We start from the raw sequence: 22,089 nt of genomic DNA on the forward strand, positions 1-22,089 counted from the left end.
ATATATGGATGTACGTGCACATGTACATAAGTGGACTCAAAACCATTACTTTACTTGAACTACCCTTTTGCAACCTATTTGATCTCCAAATTGTCCTGCCCTTTATTTTGACACTGCACCAATTTATAAGAGCTAATGGATGAGTTGCCATTCTTGCCAAAACCTCTCTAAACCTGAACATTATGAAGACTATTCTCTAATAACTATGAATTCTATGTATTATGGATGGTTACTTAAGATATAAAATATAAACAGACTGGGTTCATCGCATTTTCTTAATAACAGAAAGAATTAAGTGTTTGGAGTACAAGACTATAAAATCTTTGTATTAGGAAATTATTTTTGTAATATTGAAGTGTAAGGTTATGACTACAAAACAAGAAAACAAAATCTTCTCTGGTTAATTTACAGTCACACATCAAGCATTATAAAGAAGTAAAGAGAAAAATGCTAATGTAAAGTTGGATGGTGAATTAAACTTTTCTTTCTATGTTAAGTTAATCTTAAGGCCAAAGCAGGGAAACATGCCAATAAAAATAGTGATTTGCTGATTTTTAAGACAAAGACATTGTTCCCATTTCTTTTGCGTTTTGGAGAGCCAGCATTTTAAACTCTTATTAAGAAAGGAGATAAGAATATTTTGATTGCCCCTGTAAGTATTCTAATTATACTGTTACTGTTGTTCTTGTGTTAATTAAAGAAAAATCGGAGCCATTATTATTTAGCAACCTGTATTATTCCCTCTAAGTATCAGATAACAAATGCTAAAATGAAGAGCAAGAGGTTCTCCAAAGAAGCCTCAGTTGTGCAAGGATTAGCAAGAGGTTGCAGCAATTAAAAGTTAACAGAAATCAGAAATGTTCCTAATTTTGAGCAGACTACGATGGCACCCATTATACAAATTGGTTTTATCCTCTGAATGTGAGCCCATGCAGCAGAATGTCCAGGTTATATTAGAAACCTGATGCTTCCTTCCTCTTCCTTGGAAATTTAAAAATATATTTACATTTTCAAGAAAACACAAGGTACTTCTCTGTGTCCAGCATTTAATGTTAGAAATTACAATACTTGTCACAAACTTAAAAAAAAACAAAAAGAATAATTGCACTGATTTGGAACCAGCTTCCTTTCTTTCATCCAAACTAATAAAAGGGTGGTCTAATCATTTCTCCTAAGTAAAATGATGTTTCCCTCTTGAGAGTGTTTTGAGTCTATGTAGAGTGTTACCTCTGTTTCGAGATAGGGTGCAGTTGTCCACATTGGCAGTCTCTTTTTACACTAATTTTCCATAGCGACAGTTATCTCATTGATACTATAGTATCATGATACAGTACCAGTCTAGAGTCTTACTGGCCAAGCTACCAGCCCTGATTAATTGACTGCCAATACCACCTTTAGTTCTAGAACATGGGATTAGTTGTTATTTTGTGTTTCTGTTTTTTTTCTTTCTTCTTCTTCCTCCTTTTTTTTTTCTTATCTCTACATCTTCTCTGCTCTCTTTAATACAAGCTGGTTTCACAGCCTGAGTCCAGTACCGAGGTTACTTACCCACATCTAACGACCTATGTCATAAAATACATTTCCGGCGTTTAATATCTTTAAAAGCACTTAATACAGGACCAATGTTAGTCATTCTGTGGTATGTTTAAATCCATTAAAATAAAAAGAAAAATAAGCTCACTAAGAATATTATGTTGGAGAGAACTATTTCGTAACTGTGATGCTTTGGTTCGCTTGAAGTCATAAAATGGTCATGAAAATGTCAAAAACACTAAGGTTAGAGTGTACCAGAGTCAAGTTTAATGACATTTCAAAAGAATGAAATGAGCACAGAATAGAGGAGGGTGAGGTGACAGAGCAGTGAATTGCTCCCTGCTGCTGCTGATCCTGTTTGATCTGACAACATTGGAAGGATAACTGCTTAATGGGACTATTTGATTCAGAACCATTTGCATATTTTTCATCAGAGAAAGTGGTGCTGTAGATTATGGAATGATTCTCTTAATCTGAATATGGTGGTGATCTCAAAGACATCAATCCTTTGACATTTTTAATAAATGAATGGATTATCTGGTTAATTGTTTACCAGTGTCAGTGTGTTTTTATCATAGATTCAAAGAATCATAGAATTCTGGAGGTTTTTCCCAGTGTTTCTCAGTTGGAAGGTGGTGATAGACTAGTTTTTCAAATTATATGCTGGGTGCCACATCTGCCTCTTTCTGTGCAAGAAGAGCAGGCAGGCATTTGTGAGACCCAGCTTCCCCCAGCGAAAGTGATGTCAGTCTGCACCTGAAGAGCCTTATTTAAAAGCAACAAGCTAAAGCATAGGGAAAGTTATTGCATTACTTGGTGATTTCATGATTTCATATTTGTATCGAGTAAGATTTCAAATCCAACTTCCCTATTTGTGTTTGGGTGTAATTTAGAGGCAGAAATGGGAGAATGTGTGCATGCTTTCTGATCTCTTCTATATCCTGGATACTGCATTTGTGAAAAAAATAGTTTGATACCTGAGTTCATTCCTTCTAATTCTTTCCACTCTTTCCTAATGCAGCAAAATATCCTACCATTAATCTTATCAAGTCTGCCATTGCCCTTGGTGTAAAGAGCAGCATCCTCTTCATGGCTCATGCATCCCTGCGTGTCTTTCAAGCCTTTGTTTTGTAGTATTTACCCAAGGCATTTATTACTTTTTAAGTCAACTCGCATGTCACTTTTTAATAAAGCTAATCCTTGACATCCTTTAAAAAATTTCAACCCCCAACTCTAGTGCTCTCTATCCCCTTTGTCTTTTTCCATTTTTTTTTTTCCTCCTTTCCTACAGTATTTAACACTTGGTGGGTCTCTGCATCTAGAATATAAACACAAAGAAGACAATGGTTTTGCCTGATGACTAATAGAACTCAAATGTCTAGAATAGTGCCTTGCCCATAGTAGGCTCTCAGTAAATATAGTAAATATTTGTTAATAGATGTTGAATGAACGAATATGTTTTTGTTTCATTATTGTTTAATATTTCCTCTCACTAGGCTAAAATGCATGAAGATACAGAACATGGTATGTTGTTTGCTTTTTTGTACTCAGTTTGTATCCCCAGTGTGTTGCATATAATAGTAATGTAATACACATTTTTCAATAAATGAATTAACCAAGAAAAAAATTTAGAAGAATTTTAATGTTCTCATGGCTGTTAAAAATTTCCCTTTAGTCCTCATAGAAGCTCAAAGCTAATGTGATGCTGATTTCCATTAAATAATTTTCTTTAGCAGGTGGTGATTGGAAAATATGCTAAATAATCAACTGCATGCAGTTGTAACATTGATAATTCAGCAGTTGGCCAAGTCCTGGAAGCATACAAAACGTGTATTTTCATTGGCAGGATTAGAACCAGCATCTGATTACTTTGTGCTATTTGGTTTAGATAAGAAGAATTTCATCTCATTTAAATAAACAATCATCATGTTTTTTGTATAAGTGATGGTGCAGGCTCTGGTAATAAGGGTTTATGTTTCACACTTAGATTTAGTAAAGGTGCATAAATGTGATCATTGGGAAACCCTGGTTGGGGGTGGGGGAGATGACAAACACTTGCCGTAGCCTTATCTATCTATTTATTTATTTTGTTGAGGACATGTGCTTTCGAAGCTTAACATTTAAAAAACTACAGCAATAATATGAAGCAGACATAAATGGTTTTCAGTGTCTGCTGAATGCACAGAAATTTGATAATTTTGTGAAGTGTTTTGAAAATAGTGGTTTTATGTGATTGATCAACTATAAGTCCAATGAACTTTGTGGCTGGAAATATGTGATAGAATACAGGATCTAAAGGGCAATAAAATATATGGCTAATTTGTACATTCTTCCTTGGTCAGCAGAGGATGTGACACATGCCATGCTAAAAGGTCCATGGAGGAAGTGTACCCATTCTTCAAAAACTCTAAATCAGGGACATAGTTCCTATTTGACACCAGGTTCTAAGCCTTAGTGTTTTTTGAAAAACAAGAATTTTAAAAGGCAAGAATTTCCAAAGACACTTTCATTTTCTTCCAGGGCTGGCTTCCAGAGCCTCTCCAGAAGTGTTTTTATCTCTATCCAATTCTGGAAAAGGAGAAAAAGGCAGGACAGTATAGAGCAATTGAACAGAAGTCAGAACATCTGGGGTCTAATGTCAGGTGGTCTCTGGTAAATTGTTTGACCTTGGAAAAATCCCTTTAGTTTTAGTCTTCCCCCACCGCCCCAATTTTTTAAGGTAAGGAGGAGCACTGAAGTGAGAGGAATTAATCTCAAAGGTTCACCCAGTGATGACAGATGTAGGAAGCAGTGTTGTTCTTATTCAATGTCAGAAAAGCTGTGACGTAGCCTCAACATGGCTTGAGGAGGATTTTACTCTCTGAGGGTAGTAGCTGGTTAAAGACCTAGAGACGAATGACCTGATTACTTTCCCTGAACCTATTTCTTCGTCTGTAAGATAGAAGACTGTTCTTCCCAGGAATACTGTGATTTTACAATGGAATAAAATATATAGAAGTGTTTTGTAAACTCTGAAAGCCAAGGTAAGAATTAGACAAATGCGGGTATCATGATTATAAGCTAAACACTGTTCAAAATGGATACATTGCTTAGATATTACTTGATTTCTTGAAACAAAGTTTCATTTTCGGTTTTGTCCACATCCCTAACCCTGTACCCCCAGCCAAGAAAACAATTTTTAATATTTGGCAAATTCTCAACTGGTATAAGCATGTATTAAAATTTTTAAATCTGTAAATAGCTTTTAATTGGGACTTTGATGTTTGGCAGCAGAAGTGACAAAAATAATATTTGGTGTCTAAAACAAATACTAAGTTGTGATTTTAAAGCTTTTATAATTATATTTGGACAGATAAATTGCATGTGAATATAGTATGCGGAAGCATTTTAAAGAATTTCAGTTCTAGAAAAGCTCTTTAAAGGTCAGCCTAATTAAGGCGATGTTTTTGAACCAATATAAAGTAGATACTATTATTGGAAATTCTTTGCAACAGCATAGAATGGCATTTCACTTACAGTTTAAACTTTTTATGGTTAATTTGGAAAGCAAAAATGATCTTTTTTGGGGTTCCTGATCTCTGACTGAAATGACATTTTAATCAATAATAATGATTTCTCTGCTATGATTAGGAGAACTTTATTCTCTAGGATATGTGGCACGAATAATTAAGCAGCTCTTTTTTAGAACCCTTAAAGGAAAGGTGGTTTTTTTTTTTCCTTCTTCTTTTTTTTTTTTAAGTGCATGCCTATTTAATTCAGCAAAGGAAAATGGGCTCCTTAGGCAGAAGGTGGACATGGACATTTATTTACAACCTCCTGTCCATAGGTCATGGAATAAATTGGCCTGTGAGGGAAGTCCGGGATAACCCAACCCTGGCCCCAAGACAGAGCTTCAGTTAATGAAAGCAGGCTGTGCATTTCGAGTCTCATACCTAGAAAGAAGGGTCGTTCTTTTCCTGTGATGTCCCATCAGCTGCGTATATAAAAATTTTGATTTAAAATGTTGCTAGTATTGTTAGTAAATGATCTGTAACTATGCACTATTCTTCAGAGTAGGTACCTGTGAATCTGTCATATAATCACATAACTAAGAATCTCCAAAACTTTTGCTCACTTGTCTCATATCTTAGTGTAAAGTAGAACATCATATATTCCTGATGGTCCATTCTAAAGTGGGAAGACTTATTTGAAAAAACAAGGCTGTGATCCTAATGAGAAATAATTATTGGAAGCAATGAAATATTTATGTTAGTCATTACACACGATTGACCATGAGGAAATTAAAAAGTCTTAAATGCCAAAACTATCATAAATATCATCAGAAAATATAAATGAATGTTTAAATTTTTATTTAATGATTAAATGAAAGAAAGATCACATTTATCATGCCCTGAGATACTAATCCAGTGTCACTGGTTGAAATATCGATAAAATAAATGAGAAAAAGATTAATGACTTTTCCAAAATGCTATGTCTTTATTTAGATATAGTTTAGCATTTTATACCATAGTCTGTTACTTACTTTAGCAAATTCAGTGATTTGATTATTGTTGCATTGAGTGATAGACTTTAAAAATTGAAAAGTTCATCTGACAATATACATATAATGCGATGTCTTAAAAACTCTGTGCAAATCTGCTGTAGTCCAAAGGGGCTTTATGAAATTGAGCAGTGAGTTTGAAGTCAATCAACAAGTTGGTGACAATAGATGGTTTCTAGTGTTTCTAAATAGATGCCGTGTCTTTGCCACTAAATAGAGATTGCTATCCACAGCTATTTTCTGGGGCATTATTTTGTGTTGCAAAGGATAGATATCTTTTAGAGAAGTGATTTATAAACAAACTTCAGCTTTGCCAAAATGCCATACTAGTTCTGTTTTCTCTGGTATGTCACAGTCATCTTACCCTTTTCACTTCTTTTCTTTTGCAGCCTTCTTTTTCTGCCCCCCCACTCCCCCCCGGCCAATGCAGAAGGAGATGGGTCATTTTGAAGATAGAAAGTGTATTACGGTGGCCTTATTGTCCTCAGGGCCTTTCAATACTCAATAATATGACTGCCTCAGCTTCTCTAGTGAAAAAAGCCACACAGGTACATAAGCTAAGTTATAGATCCTAGTCTGCCTCTTCTAGAGATAGAGGAGGCCGGGGATTGCCTAAACAGAGTTCCTTCAATTGCTGAAAGGCACTGCCGCTGGAGCAAAATTCAACTCATCTTCCCAGGGGCCGGCCCTGTTCTGAACATCTCCAAACTAACACGATTCTTCTTTTCTTTCTTCTTTATCAGTCTTCAATCACTGTTTTTATGTCATGAAGTGTCACCAGGTTTATGTGCCTGCCCACATTTCATAAAGTGAGAGGACACATGATAAAAATCCAAGAATAGCATCGTAAATCATCTGTGCCTCTGAATTGCTTGGAAATGTTAAATCCCTTGGTTTTGGTCCAGATGTTCAACTTGCCCCTTTTATACCAGCCTGACATACATCAATTGAAAAAAAAAAAAAAGGAAAAAGAAAAAGAACAGCTGGTTTTACAAACCCTCTGCTGTTCACTTTCAGTGTAATATTTGGTTTATTTTCCTTTCTTTTCTCATTTGGCTATTTATTGAAGCATAGAAGAATGTCTTACTTTATAGGAAAGCTATTTTCTACTACTCATGAAAAATAAAAATATGAGATAAACACGTTATTCTGTTACTAAATGACAGTAGAGTGCTAATTTTTGAATAAGATATTGTAGTCCCAGGTCTGTGTTGTAGGTTTCCACTCCAAATTTAAAGACATCAGTAATCCATGAACCACGTAGAAAACAGTATATGGTGTGGCACTGTTCTTCTGTTTCTGCTGAACTATTTAATTATAATAGAATAATTCTTATTATTTGTTCCCTAATCCAAATCAGAATGTTGACCTATGCGATATTCCTAGAAAGTGCCAGATAAATACTGGTGGTGGTGATGCTGCTGCTGCTGATTCATTTAATGGTAAGAACCAAGAGTTATGGGAGCCCACAAAAGGTAGATACCTTTCCCTTTTAGTCTGCAGCAGCTTTGAGCAAGTCAGGAGAGGCTTCAAAGAAGTGATATTTGAAGTTGGCCTTTGAAATAAAAGTACTGTATCACCAGGCGATCTTTGAGATGAAGTATTTTGGATGGAATAAGCACTGTCCACAGTTGTCTTTGTTTTTTTTTTAAGTTTTTTTACCTTGAGAATTCCTATCTCTCAATTTTCACAATTTCTTAGTTTCTGTATATTTTGTGGAAGGGGGCATTTGTAAGTAAAAAAAAAAAGAATTGTATGGTTAATATTTAATATGAGGTAATATTTCTACTTTTAATGTTCGTTGTGTCCTTTCAGCTTGGTTGTGTGCTGACCATGGATTGCTTCATTATTCATCAGTATATAGTTCTGAGACGGTGTTAAAGCTTCAGCTGTATTAACATACCAAAAAATGACTGAGAGCTCTTATCCAGTTTCTAAATGCTGTATCTAGTGATTTTTCTTTTTAAACAGAAGGTAGTATTGCTGGTGGCACCTCTCTCTGATGGGAAGCATAGCCAGATAACGTGCATAGCACACTGCCTTTAATATAAATTCCATCTTGAACTATGCTTCATTATACTGAGTATTAATAGAATGATTGGTCATATCTGCAAGGCACAGCCTTTTTTTCTCTCTCCTCCACCCACACACAGGATGTTAAGTCACCAAGGGATGTGTTGTCCCCGTGCACTGTTAAAGCTTTCCTCTCTGGAGATGTGATATCTTCACAGGAAAGGCCAGGCAGTTTCATTGTCTTTGCACACTAACACACTAATTTTAGATTTGAGTGTCTAAAAAAAAAAAAAATCTACCTAAGACACTAAGAGGACAGTAAACTGAAACTTCCCAGAATATTTATGGTATAAGAAATTTGCCTGAAAAAGCAAACACAGTGCTAACACAAAAGTTTCTTTTTCCAGAAGATTGGATTCTTAGAAGGATGAGTTCCCACCAGCTGTTGTGGAATTTGGGGTAAGATAAATAGATGCAACAAATGGGCCCAAAATGCATTGACTCAATAAAATAGAATTTTATTTCTCAGGTTCATAAAAAACCAGGGTGGTTCCATGTTCAGGAGTATGGGAGGGAGTTGGTCATGTGATCTACATAATTCTCTAGCAATCAAAGCAGATGAGGGTTTTGCCTCTTCAACATGTGCTTTCCAAAATGATTCTGGGCATCACTATTCCAGTCAGGGTGAGGGAAAGAATTTGAGGTAGCTTGTGAGAGGTTTTATAGCACAGGCTTTACTTCCGTTCACATTGGTTGGACTTTAGTCACATTAAGTTTTTTGGTTATGCATGACAAGCTGGGAACCATCTAGCTTAGGGCCCTGGAAAAAGGGAAAAATGGATCTTGGTTAAGAGGTAGAAATCTTTACTACACATGCTCATTTATTTTTTCATGTAGTACATTTTAGGGCACTCCATTTGTTAGGCATTGTGCTAGATGCTATGTTTATCATTTCATTGGCCTTCTCCTGGTGCATCAGAGAAATGGCTAGTTAATTTATGTCTTGCATGAGAGAAATGAGTTTAAAGATTCAGACAAAGCATGTGGGAATGTGAAACTTCTATCTTAGCTCTTTTTTTTTTTTTTTTGAGAAAGGAAGAACCACAAATAATTCTGGTAGTAGCATTATTTTTTCTTTTTCTGCCCTTTGAATCTTAGTAAGAGGAGAATCTGCATTGCTGTTATTAGTGTTTTGGTTTTAGAGGAATGGAAAATTTATACTACAGTTCCACAAACTTCCAAATGTAAGGTGCTTTATTCAGTCACTGACCATATGTTACGTTAACAAACTGTCTTTCCATTGTCATGTAGGTTAAATGAGGTCAGATGTATTGTTTGTGCTTCTCGTATTTCCCATTAATCATCTAGCACATTTTATTATACAATAGAGGTATGATATTTGAGGCTTTAAATGGAATTATGGAATAACAACCAAAGCAGCATAAAAGATTGAGGCAGTTTTTCTAGTAATTAGATCATACAGTCCATTTTCTTTCTTTTACTTTATTTCTCTTTCTTCCCCTTCCCTTTTTTTTACCTCCCCCTTTCTTCTCCTCCTCCTTTCTCCATTCACTTTCTCCTCTCACTCCCATCTCCCTGTATCNTTTGAGGCTTTAAATGGAATTATGGAATAACAACCAAAGCAGCATAAAAGATTGAGGCAGTTTTTCTAGTAATTAGATCATACAGTCCATTTTCTTTCTTTTACTTTATTTCTCTTTCTTCCCCTTCCCTTTTTTTTTTACCTCCCCCTTTCTTCTCCTCCTCCTTTCTCCATTCACTTTCTCCTCTCACTCCCATCTCCCTGTATCCCCTTCCTCTTTCCTTTCTTTTCTTTCTTTCTTTCTTTCTTTCTTTCTTTCTTTCTTTCTTTCTTTCTTTTTTTCTTCCTTTCTTTCTTTCTTTACCAAATGTTTATCAATATGGGTAAAATTCTTTAAGAAGCATGCAGATCTTTCTGTTGAAGAGGAAAAATATCATAAGGCTACAAGTTGTGTATTTTCTTCTTACTCTGGAGACTAACTTCTGATAGTACCTTGGACAGTTAATTTTATTAATGTTGTTGACCTCTGTATCCTAATCTAAAAAGCTAGGGTATTGTATCCAGAGTTTCAAGGTTTCTTTGAGCCTTGTTACAGAAGGAGTTCAGGACAGAAGCCCCCTGATTAACGTGCCACTTTGGCACGTGGTTTATTTTGAGCTGAAGGCACTTGAGACCCTGTAGGCTCAAGAGAAATTTTGTCCTCCCTTAACCACACAGAAGAATCTAAATTGGAGGTCTTTCCTAGAATAAGGGTTATTAGCAGAGATGAATTTTATCTGGGTGACCCATTTGTATGGTAGGGCTAACATCTAATCACCAAAGCTCTCTCTTCTTATCACCCTGTGAAGTGCATCCCTTTCCTCTGAAGTTCCAGATCCCTGCCCTCTTCTCCTTGGTTCAGAATGACATGTATACCTCATTTTGCCTGACTGTCCTTGGAATTTCAATGTCCATGTCGATTCCTTGTGTGTAGGCCTATTAAATTTGATTATCTCCTGTGAATCTGTCTCTTGTCAATTTGATTCTTAGTCCAACTAGAAGGACCTTTGAGGGAACAGTTCTTGCTCCCTACATTAACTAATCGCTACTTAGTGTTAATTGTTTGTTAGGGGCATGAGATGAATGATTTTAAAATAAAATATTGGGTGAGGGGGTTATTATTTATTGTTAAAATCTTATCTTTGAAATCTGACTGCTAGGATTTGCATCTCTCATCACCACTAGATTGAGCTACGTGACCTTGGGGAAACATATAACCTCTCTGAGATGCAGTTTCCTCATTAGCTTAAAAAGTTATAGGTTATAAGATTATCAGCATCATAAGGTCATAGTGAGAATTTAATTAGATATTATCTGTCACACAGCATAAGCTGTCAAAAAAAAGTTGGTCATTTGAAATAAAAATGTCATTCCCCTTCCTCAGTCTATTGTATTTTTTCTGAAGTTAAGGAAAATAGGATGGGGTTTTTCCAAAGTAACTCTTCATTTTTTTATGTGAAATTTGGATATTGTCAGTGTATCACAGCCCTGGTGATGACATTAGGTTTGTCAGCCCCTGTTTGTCAGTTCCTGGGATCTGTTTTTCTCTTTTGATTCTTTAAGTCCTTTGGATAAAATATTAAAGAGCCCCAAGATCAGATGTTGAAGATTGGAGGCAGGAAATAGCTGAAGAAAATGAAATTAATCTATTTTACATTTATATAGCTCTGTGGAACAGGTGAGATTTGGCATTAATTTGAATAGTAACGATGCTTACCACTCTTGCAGCACCCTATATTTTCAGAACAGTTTTCAAACTTTAATTAGTTTATCTGAATATCACTTTGGTGGGCTCAGCAAACATTCTCACTTTATATCTGTGGGCATCTATCAAAATAGCCAATTTATCTGAGTCATTTAGTACATTAGTTGTTACCAAATTAAGGACATCCAGATTTGACTTGCTGATCATGCGTGCTTTGTGGTTTTTATTTATTTATTTCTCTATTCTTATCCTATTTGACATTAGACTGAATAACTTACTCTGTAGATTTTAGTAATCCTGTCTAAAATGGGAGATCTGAAAGAGAATAGGGCAGACTAGACATTTCTTTCTAACTTCAAAGACTTTTAGCAATTTTGTGATTTCTGGATTTCTGATTTATAATTGGCCAGTTCCAATAGGTATCATATGTCTTTCCTTTCTTTTGAATTCATTGCTGTTGTATTCTGAAGTCCTGAGTACCCATTATTTTAGAATTTTTTTAACCTTGCTTTTGTTTTCTAGAGAAAGACAGGCCCCGATATTTTCTCTTCATAGTTTGCTTCTTGGCTAGACATGGGAAGCAGAAAAAGAAGTGATCTACCTCATTTAGGTCTCTTAGATCTTACTAGTTGGGAGGTCTTGGGAACACAATTTAAATTCTTTGAACTATGCTTTTCTGTAATATGGGATTAATAAATCTGAACTACATGGTTATTGTGAGAATTACAAGACAAAAATTATGTAAAAATGCTCAGAGTGTGTGGCACGTAACACATAATAGTCACTTCTTTCTTAGTCTGTAGATTAGGATGGGCTTTGAGGACTTTGAGATTTATTTTATTCCAGTTAAAATAAATGTTTTTAAATTATTTGAAAATCATCTACATTCTTTAACAGAGGCTTAACTATAGTAGCATTTTGATTATGTAACTTAAGACACTATGCACTCCTTATAAAATATTGTGTATTTTGAAAAAGATATTTAGCTCATTGGAAATATTCAGAAAACATGTAGTATAGTATTTTTTTTTTACTAATACTTTTCAATTTTCCTAGCAAAGGAGGTTACTCTGAGATCAAATGGTCTCTTCAGAGTTGTGTAAAATTAAAAAAATATATATATATAATTTCAAGCTGGCAAGAAAGTTTATTATTCTTTGTACATCTTATGGCAAAGATGATGCAAACCAGGACACAAAGCCAGTTTCTCTTACACACAAAAAATAATTTCTGTTTGCCTGTGGAGATAATATATATGTGACTCTGTGGTTTTGACTAAAGGTATGTTAAATGTGGACCACTCCATAGCTCTCTGTCAAAAACCTAATAGGTCCTCACTGTCAATGGCTTATCTTTCATTTCTTATACTTTTTGTGTTACGTTGATTTGTTGATCTGAGTTTAGATTTCTTACTCCAGGCCTTTTTCAGTCTCTACTGTAATCAGTAAAAACAGGAACACTTAAGAAGAAATACTTCCTAGTATCTGAAGTCTTGTATTGAACCTCTGTTCTGTACATTTAAGTAATTGTTATTTGAATTTGAATTACTGGTGAATTAGAACCAAAAGTAAGGAATGCTTCTCTTTGCTTCTGGAGTAAGCATTTTCTAAAATGTGTTAAAATAACACTAATGTTGCGTTATACTCAAATGGACAGTGCAAGAAGGATAGCATCATCTGACAGAGCTAAAAAATTCTGGATTGAAAGCAAGATAAACTGCTTCATTGTTGAAACTCTTAATAGACCTGACATTAATTCTGAAAGTCCAAGAAGGGAATATATTACATAGTATTTCCCAAACTTCCATGGTCACAAACCTGAACTCATAAGATAATGGTAATCTTATCAGATTATCTGTCACGCGCACGTCCTCTTTATAATATCCTTGCTGTGTACTTGTCCAACCTCTGTTTAAAGGTCTCCAATAATGAGTAACCATTTACTATTATGATGATGATGTTGATCATGATAATGACATTAGCTAAAGCTTTCTGCTTGCTTTCTATGCCCAGTTTCATTTATTAACTGCTTTAAACCTCCCACAACTCTTTACATAGATACTATTTATTTTTTCCATTTCATGTTTGGGGAAACTGAGTCTTAGGGGGAGTATGTATGTAAACTGTCTCAGCTACCACAGCAGAGATGGAGCTAAATCTGTATTTTGATTCTACAATATCCTGTCCCAAGCCCATAAATTTCATCACAACGCTATACTTTCTTTCTATATGTATGCATGCATTACAGCTATTTGGTAGCTATGATTGGCTGGAGAGTTTAATAATTCAAAATATATTCAGATCCTTAATTCACCAAATGGAAAAATTGTTGATGGTTCCTGAAGTCTCCTTTGAGAATGAGAGTAAAATCAGGGCTTGAGGGCAGATCAGTAAGATAATGCACTGAGTTTATAGCCCAGAGCCTGTCACAGATAAGGGCTCAGTAAACATTAGCCAAAATCATTATTCTTAGCATTGTTATTAATAAAATATTGAACAAGACAATCCTAAACATAGTCCCCAGTGTACTGAGTGAACTGCGCAAGTCTGGTAATTCTCAGCACCTGGAGGGTGAGGATTAAGATCCCTGAACTAAGATTCTAGCCCAGTAATGGCAGGCTTCCATTCAGGTTCTCCTCTTGCCTCTTCCAAAGTGAGGTCATTACTCAGAGCACATAATTTTTTTCATTAGATTAAATTGGGTGGGGGAGGGAGGGAGGGAAAGCAAGAGGAATTTTCTTACTGTTTAGATTTAATGTCAGAGAATGCCAAGCACAGGCATATTTATTATGCTTATTTTATTTTATTTTATTATTTTTTTAATACAGTAGTTTGGGAAATCATGATTTGGTCAAAAACAAATCTAATGTCAGAGTAAACTGCAAATGCCCAGCTGAATCAAGACTGACTCAAAGGCAGTCCCTTTGTGGAAGTCTCTTGATGCTTTGAGAGTCAAATAAAACTTATATCTGCCTTGCTGTTGGCTTAGCCTTTTCAAGCAGCTCTCACAGCAGTTATCTCTCTGGCTCCCACACTAAGAACCACTCAACCTATTTTTATATGTGTGCATATATGCCATTCTGTGTTATATGCTTGGTTTCTAAGTGGAAGGACTAAATTTTACTTTTTACCTGTTTTTGAGGGTTTGTTTTTCTTGCTTGCTTGCTTTTTCTTTTAGTAGAACATTGCCTTAAATCATACTCATTTTAAAAATATTTAAAATATTAATTTTAAAAATATTAGTTCCACCTAGCTCCTTTTACATTGCTCTAAGTTTGAGATCATTTGGCTTGAAAGTCATTGTTGCTCTCTCCACCTCCACTCAGATCCTGATTTTATCTCTTGTTTTACTTATTACTACAGCTTAGAAACTGGTCTCTCTCCTTCTGCTACTGCCTGGAACAAATTGATTATCTTGCTGCTGTCAGAGTGACCTATGAAAAGTATAAGGATATTATCATTTTCCTGGCTTAAACCATAAACCATGCTATTGTCAATAGGATTAACCCCACACTCTACTGTGGCATAGAAGAATTTTTATGATTTGGCACCTGTCTTACTCCTTAGCCTCATTATCCCACCTTTTTTTTTAATAGTAATATCAAGTCATGTACAACTCTCCCAACAAACAATACCAATTCATAATTTTGTGTTTTGTTTATATTGGTTTTATTGCCTAGAACAGTCTTAGCATCTTTAGGGCAGAGTCTTTGTCCTTTTCAGCAATATTTCCTGAATGATTTTTATGGTGTGTTGTCCATGGTAGATGCTTTTTTAGTGTTCAAGGGCTGCTAGAACAAAGTACAAAACACTGGGTGGCTTAAACTACAGAGATCTATTCTGAGAGTTCTGGAGGCTAGAATTCCAAAATCAAAGTGTTGACAGGGCCATGTTCCTTTGAAGCCTCTGTGCGAGGATCCTTCCTTACCTCTTCCAGCTTCTGTTAACTTCAGACACACTGTGGCTTTTGGGAGCATTACTTCAGTCTCTGTCTCCATATTTTCTTAGCGATATGCCATCTGTGTCTGTGTGTATATCCAGATTTTCCTCCTCTTTTAAAGACACTGCTCATATTGGATTATGGCTCACCCTAATGGCCTCATTTTAAGTTGATTGTATCTGCAAAGACCCTGTTTCCAAATAGATCACAATTACAGGTCCCAGGGTTTTGGACTTCAATATCTCTTTTTGGGCAGACACAGTTCAAACCATAACAATCTTGAATAAATGTATGTGTGCTCAGCTACCACTTCTGAGAAATTGTCTTCTATGTCCAGAAGAGATGTGATCACCCCACCTCCGTATAACCGTAATTGCATATTACTATACCTTGCACACTATTTATTAATATTCCTGTCACAGTATATTTGCTCATATATTAGTGTCAGTAGTTAGATTAGGAGTTGCTCAAGGAAGGGCTGTGTACTACTAATCTTCATATCTCACTGCCTAGCATCATCCCTGGAAGGGAAAAACAAATGCGTATTTAACTAAATCTCTGCTTTTATTCTGACTAGATTATTTTCCTTTTCCTCCTCGAAAATTGCATTGCTGTGTGCTCGACCTTTTGTGGTGGCATCAGACTGGCCAGGTGGTAAGGTTGTAATATTGAGATGTAGAATTCGTAGTCTCTTTCTGTGGGCCTATTGTACTATAACCACTTCAGACAATAAAGAATGCCTTTACCATCTGGGGCCAGTTCATCTAACTAGCAATATCTCATAACACTCTGATAGTTTGGCTTTTTTAGAATTACTTTAAATCATTGTTTGTAAAATATGTTTATGTTGCACTTAAAATATTTTTTGGAGAATATGTTTGCATTTTTAGCAATGATTTTTGGAAAATTTTATATAAGGGGATAACAGTGAATATTTCACATGCTTGAAGCTAGGAAATTTCTAAGGAGATATATGGAAATTGCAAAGCTGTTTTTGTTGCTTTTAGCTAAAAAAGCTGATGCCTGAGGGCATATTTTCCTTTTTAGAAACAAAAAGGAAATTTATCTCAACAAATATTTCATTAAATAATATGTATCTCTACAAGCATTTGAGATAAGAAGTAACCACAACTGAGCACTTATCTTAAAGATTACCTTTTTACTGGAGAAAGATAAAATTTATAGGAGTCATTTAGGTAGCAAATCAGCGAGTACTTCCCTTTGTCTTTCTTTCCATCTACATCTTTATTTAATCATTATTTCAGTTATGACACAGTCCATTTTTTGTTATATGTCTCTTAAAAATGCTTTTGGTAATCCAAGGACTGTGGTTCTACTAGTCTGTGGCAGTGATGTCTTGAGAAAGACTTTGCAAATTACTTTTAAAATGTTAACCTGACAAGTTATTTCCATTTTTCTCAAGGCAAATCTTTATTAAAAGTAAAAAGAAAAACATTTTAAAATTAAGTTGGCATATTGGGCTCCTGGGTGGTTCAGTCCGTTAAGCATCTGACTTCAGTTTAGGTCATGATCTCTGGGTCCTGGGAATCCCTGCTCAGTAGGGAGTCTGCTTCTCCCTCCCTCTGCCCCACCCCCTGCTTATGCCTCAGGTTTCTCTCTCAAATAAATTAAAATCTTTATTAAAAATGAATAAATAAATGAGCAAACATAAATAAAGTTGGCGTAAAGGGTTGCTGCTATTGTGAATTTATTTTTTATCAAAAGAAACATGATTTCTGCTTTTTACTTTGACTATGATGTCAAAATAATAATAATAATAATAATAATGTATCTTTTTCCATTTTAAGTTTTCTTGCTGAGTAAGGAACTTAGCTAAATTATTATTTGATTGAAAGAAGACATATATAATAATGGAAAATATCTAAAACATTATAAAACTTAATTATAAAGAATTTGATTATCATAAAGGTAAAGGTAGATAGCTGGGTTTCACTTTTATTTTTAAGCTCTTATCCAAAAGCCAATTTTCAAAAAAGGTTTTCTGTTTTGTTTTGCTATTCTTCCTGCGAGAGTTGTGATACTAGTTTTAAGGGATACACTTCCATTATTCTTCATTATTTCTTATGTTCCACCCATTATACCTGAACTATGTGTATCATCAGAAGGCGGAAAGCAAAGAGCTGGTCTTCCCAAGAACAAAGTGTGAACCAAATTGATTTTAAAATTACACTGTGCCATGCAAGCTGTGAGGTTCTAGAAGACTACAATCAGCTTCTCTGAAAACATGGTCAAAATAATATTTAGGATCCATCATTTTTGGTTTCCATGTAATGAAAATATGGTATCATTAAGTGTGGTATTATGATTTTGGAAAAGGGCTTTTATTGCAAATTTAGTCAGTAGAGCTAATTTTTAAAAAATGAAATTAAACAAATGATATTCGAGAAAACAATTATTTAAATTTTCTCTGCAAGATATAGTTAACATGGAGAGGTAAATGCTGGAAGTATTTTTGATGACTTAGATATATAGGGTTAAAAATTTCTAGGTATTATTAATACCGTAATATACTACCTACATATGGTTAATCTGCCTCTCATAATTGAATGTTCTAGATACAAAAAAATGCTTAAAAAGTAGAGGTACTGGAACTGTTTTTTACTGCAACCATTGCATTGGTATTCTCAGTGGATGAAAAGTTGAGATTTGGATCCTAGTGTTAGAAACAGATGAGCCCATGCTGTCATCTCTTCCTCTACTCTTGACATACTCAACAATTCATTATCCAAGGAGAAACTACATTATTTCACTTCTTGGCTTGCTTTCAAAATAAATTCCAAACTCCACAGTATAGCCTCAGAAGTCTTAACATTATTGGAAACCTGCCTAATCAATCTGATTTTAACTCTTGCCCCTCATTTCTGCCTGTTGATCTTTCTGTTCTCAGTGAAAAATTCTCTTCCTCTTTAATATATGTTCACTTGACTGGAGACTCTCACTATTTTGTTTTCAGAGTAAACATTAACCTCCTCAACCTATCTTCAATCTGTCCTGTTTGTCCCTGTTGTAAACCCCAAAGTCTCATTGTGTTTTTCTGATAATGCTACTAAAATTTATATATTTATTGTTGGTTTGTTCATTTTTCTTTTTCCTCCTTCACTATCTCTCTCTTTCCTCTCTCCCACTCCTTTTTTCCCCCCTTTCAGTGTGGTCTACCTTCCTTTATTAAAGGTACATTCCAAGAGAGAATGGGCCTTGTCTCCATTGACATATCCCCATTGCCTAGAAAGGGAAAAATAAAAACTTTATCATGAAGAAATATGATGATTACCACCTTAATCAAGGGGTCAAAGTTATCTTGATCAGTAATGGGACAAATCAACATTATGTGACTTTGAGAGGTTGCACTGAGAAGGAGATAAAAAGATTCACAAAAGATCTAATCATGAGGAAACATCAAACAAGCCCAAATCCTACAAAATAATTATCCATAATATTCAAAGATTTTGACACAATAAATAAAAATAAATAAATAAATAATAATAAAAAATAAATAATACACACAATAAATAAAATACAATGACACAATAAATAAAATAAATAAATAAAAAAAGATTTAGCAAGTGTTCCAGATTAAATGAATTAATTCCATCATACATGGAATATATGATCTTAGATTTGCTTTTTCTCTCAAGGACCTTATTGGTATGTTTAGAGAAATCTGAATAGGGTCTTTAGGTTAGATAGCAGTACTGTATAAATGTTTATTTCCATGTTTTGAAGTGTCATTGTGGTTATGTAAGAGAATGTCTTTGCTTTTAAGAAATATATACAAAATTATTTAGAACTAAATAAATGTTATGTCTGCAGCTTATTGTCAGTGAATTCATAAAAGTGTGTATGTGTGTTATATAAAGACAGAACAGAATTACAGAAAAAAAAAGTAGTAAAATGTTAAAATTTGGGCATCTCAGGGAATTTGAGCATACAGTGTTTTTTTATACTATTATTGCATCTTTTTAAGTGTATAATTATCAGAAATTAAAGTACAAAAAAATGGATCTAATCAAAGCTCCTATCTAAATAATCAGAGAACAAAAGAACCACAAATAAGGAATTTCCAATACTGATGTACCTTAAATAAAAACCTTAAGTATGCTTATGAAAACACATGATATAACATTAATGTTCTATTTATTCATAAACTAAATTGATGCGACAACCAAAAACTTCTGTTTTTCCTATTGAAATTATTGTAGGTTACCTGTAGAGCTTATGGGTTCTACTTTGAGAGTAACATACACATTAAGTATTGTCCATGCAGTTCGTGATTAATAGATAACCTAAACAGGATTCAGAGTTTTGTTTTGTATTTTTTCCCCTATCAGACTTCTCTTGATGTAAAATAATGTTTGTATAATTAGAATAGTTTTACAAAAAAAAAAAAAAAAGAAAGAGAAAGAAAGAAAAAAGAAAACAAAAAGAAAAAAGAAAGAAAAAATAATAATGCTGTACATATAACTGAGACTTCATCAACCTACTTTAATCTCTAAATAATGATGTTTTATGTATTTCTTGGTCTGGGATATTTTGCTCAGAGAGTTGCTAAACCCTAGCTTTCAATTGAATGAATACCTTCTAAATAGCATGAACTCCAAAAAGGCATTTCTTTCTTCCAGAAAATACATTACTCTTTAAGTACATTTTTTTTAGGTTGTAAAATAAAAGATGCTAAACACAATACATAATGGTTATTATCTGGCTTAAAATTCTAATAACAGGCATTTCTTACAGATTTTGAATAACTGGACTGTAATATGGGAGCCAGATGTAGTTTGTTATGGGCTCAGTATTGACCTTCTCTGCCACACTACCTGTGGGCATCATGCTAACTTGATTAAATGGCTAGCTTTGGAGAAATACCTTTGTTTATGGGATTAGATACCTTCCATATCTTCAAATATAATAACCAACATCCCATCTAAAATTACTGAAACATAAAAGTGAAACAGAATGCATAATAAGAGTATGTTAGAATCATTTAGTGCATGCTTATTTTAAGCTCATTCACCTCCTTGTTTCCTGGTTCAATCCATGCTATCCCCTTTTATGACCATTTTTGCAATTGCATTATCTCAGCCTTACATGGCTGAGAGTCATCATCAAAGGCAATAAACAAAGCCATGGAAAACCCTAGGAAAAATGTAAAAACTTTTTTGTTATATGAAGAATACAACAAAGTAACTGTACAAGGTCATAGAGCTAGAAGAGGGCAAAATGAAATACAAACTCAAGCTTCCTGACTTGTGTTCCTCTTCCACATCTCAAAACTCTACCAACATGGTCCCCAAAGGAAATATCAGTCAGATCCAATTGAGCCTCATTTTGGTGGATGGTCTAATGAGTGAGGGTTAACTCACAAGGGACGTTTACAAGTGATGCCTTAGTAGATTGAGAAAGATAACTGGTTTCATAACCATTGCATGGGACTTTCGCATGAACCCCACAAGGATTTTGAACTTGGGACTGCTTCTCCCATGAACTCTTGTTGAGGATGAAGGATCGCCTCTGATCATAAAACCTTTAGTAGCTAGCCCTTTCGTTGATCCTGTGACCCATGAGAGTTTAATGTAAGCATTCTAATCCACCAATTTTGGAAAAGTGGGAGTAAAGCCCCTTAGATAGATGTTTTCAGTCTACTCATTTGTTGGGTCAGGTATAACCAGTGGCATTTGTAGTTAGAGTAAGTTTTTATTCAACTTGTTTTAATCAACATGTGAATTTCATTATGGCTGCATTTATGGAGCTCAAAATAAACTGAGTCTTCTCCAAATTGTACCCTGCTAATAACACCCAGCTAAGAAAAATGTTTCTTCATTACCCCAAATCAAATTCTACCAGACTGTTTTTCAGGCTTCCCAGATTTATTTGGCTATTTTACCTAAGGACAAGTTGATGTCAAGGAAGTAGAAACACTTATCACTTTATTCTCATGTGGGAATTTCTCTTCAGGAAGTCTTTAATCAGCTTTCTCCCAGTAGAGATTTGACAATTTGATACATACGTAGCCTCTTCTCTTTCCCCTTTATGACCTCCAACACCTCCTTTGGAAACTCTTTCCAGCACACTCATATTCATCAAGTCCTGATCATTAAATGTTACTTGTTGGTTTACTGCATATTAGACCTTTTAGCATATGATTATAAATATATACCCAGTCTTCATCACCTAGGAGACATGAAGTTGATTCTCTGTAGCCTCTCTTTCTTGACCTCTTGACCTATCCATTGTGTAAGTTTGCAAGGGCTGCTATAACAAAATACTACAAACTAGGTGGTTTAAAACACAGAAACTTGCTTTCTCACGGTTCTGGAATCTAGAAAACCTAGATTAAGGTGTCAGTAGATTGGTTCCTTCTGAGAGCTGTGAGTGAATCTTTATTTCATTCTTCTACCTTCTGGTAGACAGCTTGTAATATTTAGAATTCCTGAACTTGTAGATCTCTGTCTTTATTTTCATGTTGATATTTTCCCTTTGTACCCGTGTCTGTCTCCAAATTTACCCTTTTATAAGGACAATAGGCCCTTTGGATTAAGTCCCATCCTAATGACATTATCTTAATTTAACTAATTATATCTGCAACAAGACTGTTCTAACTAAGGTCACATTCTGAGATACTGGGAATTAAGACTTCAATATATGGAGTTTTTGGGTGACACAATTCAATCCATAGCAACTCTAGAGGTCTCTTTCAACCTGGTAATAATGTATGACAGAAACTAATCAGTCATTCTTTTTGATACATTTATGTTTTTT

The 22,089-nt window shown here is 34.7% G+C and overlaps 1 protein-coding gene across 5 annotated transcripts in view; it reads left to right on the forward strand.

The window, feature by feature from the left end:
- Positions 1-22,089, forward strand: part of CNTN4 (contactin 4) — a 901,169-nt gene that overhangs the window by 262,834 nt on the left and 616,246 nt on the right. The window contains exon 4 of one of the 5 annotated variants that reach the window (XM_034658663.1): positions 3,030-3,057. The exons of the other annotated variants lie outside the window; for them this stretch is intronic. The gene's annotated coding sequence lies outside the window, so the exon portion shown is untranslated. The remainder of the gene's footprint in view (positions 1-3,029; positions 3,058-22,089) is intronic. 5 annotated transcript variants of the gene reach the window in all.

This window comes from Ailuropoda melanoleuca, chromosome 4 (assembly GCF_002007445.2).
Source record: "Ailuropoda melanoleuca isolate Jingjing chromosome 4, ASM200744v2, whole genome shotgun sequence".
NCBI lineage: Eukaryota > Metazoa > Chordata > Mammalia > Carnivora > Ursidae > Ailuropoda > Ailuropoda melanoleuca.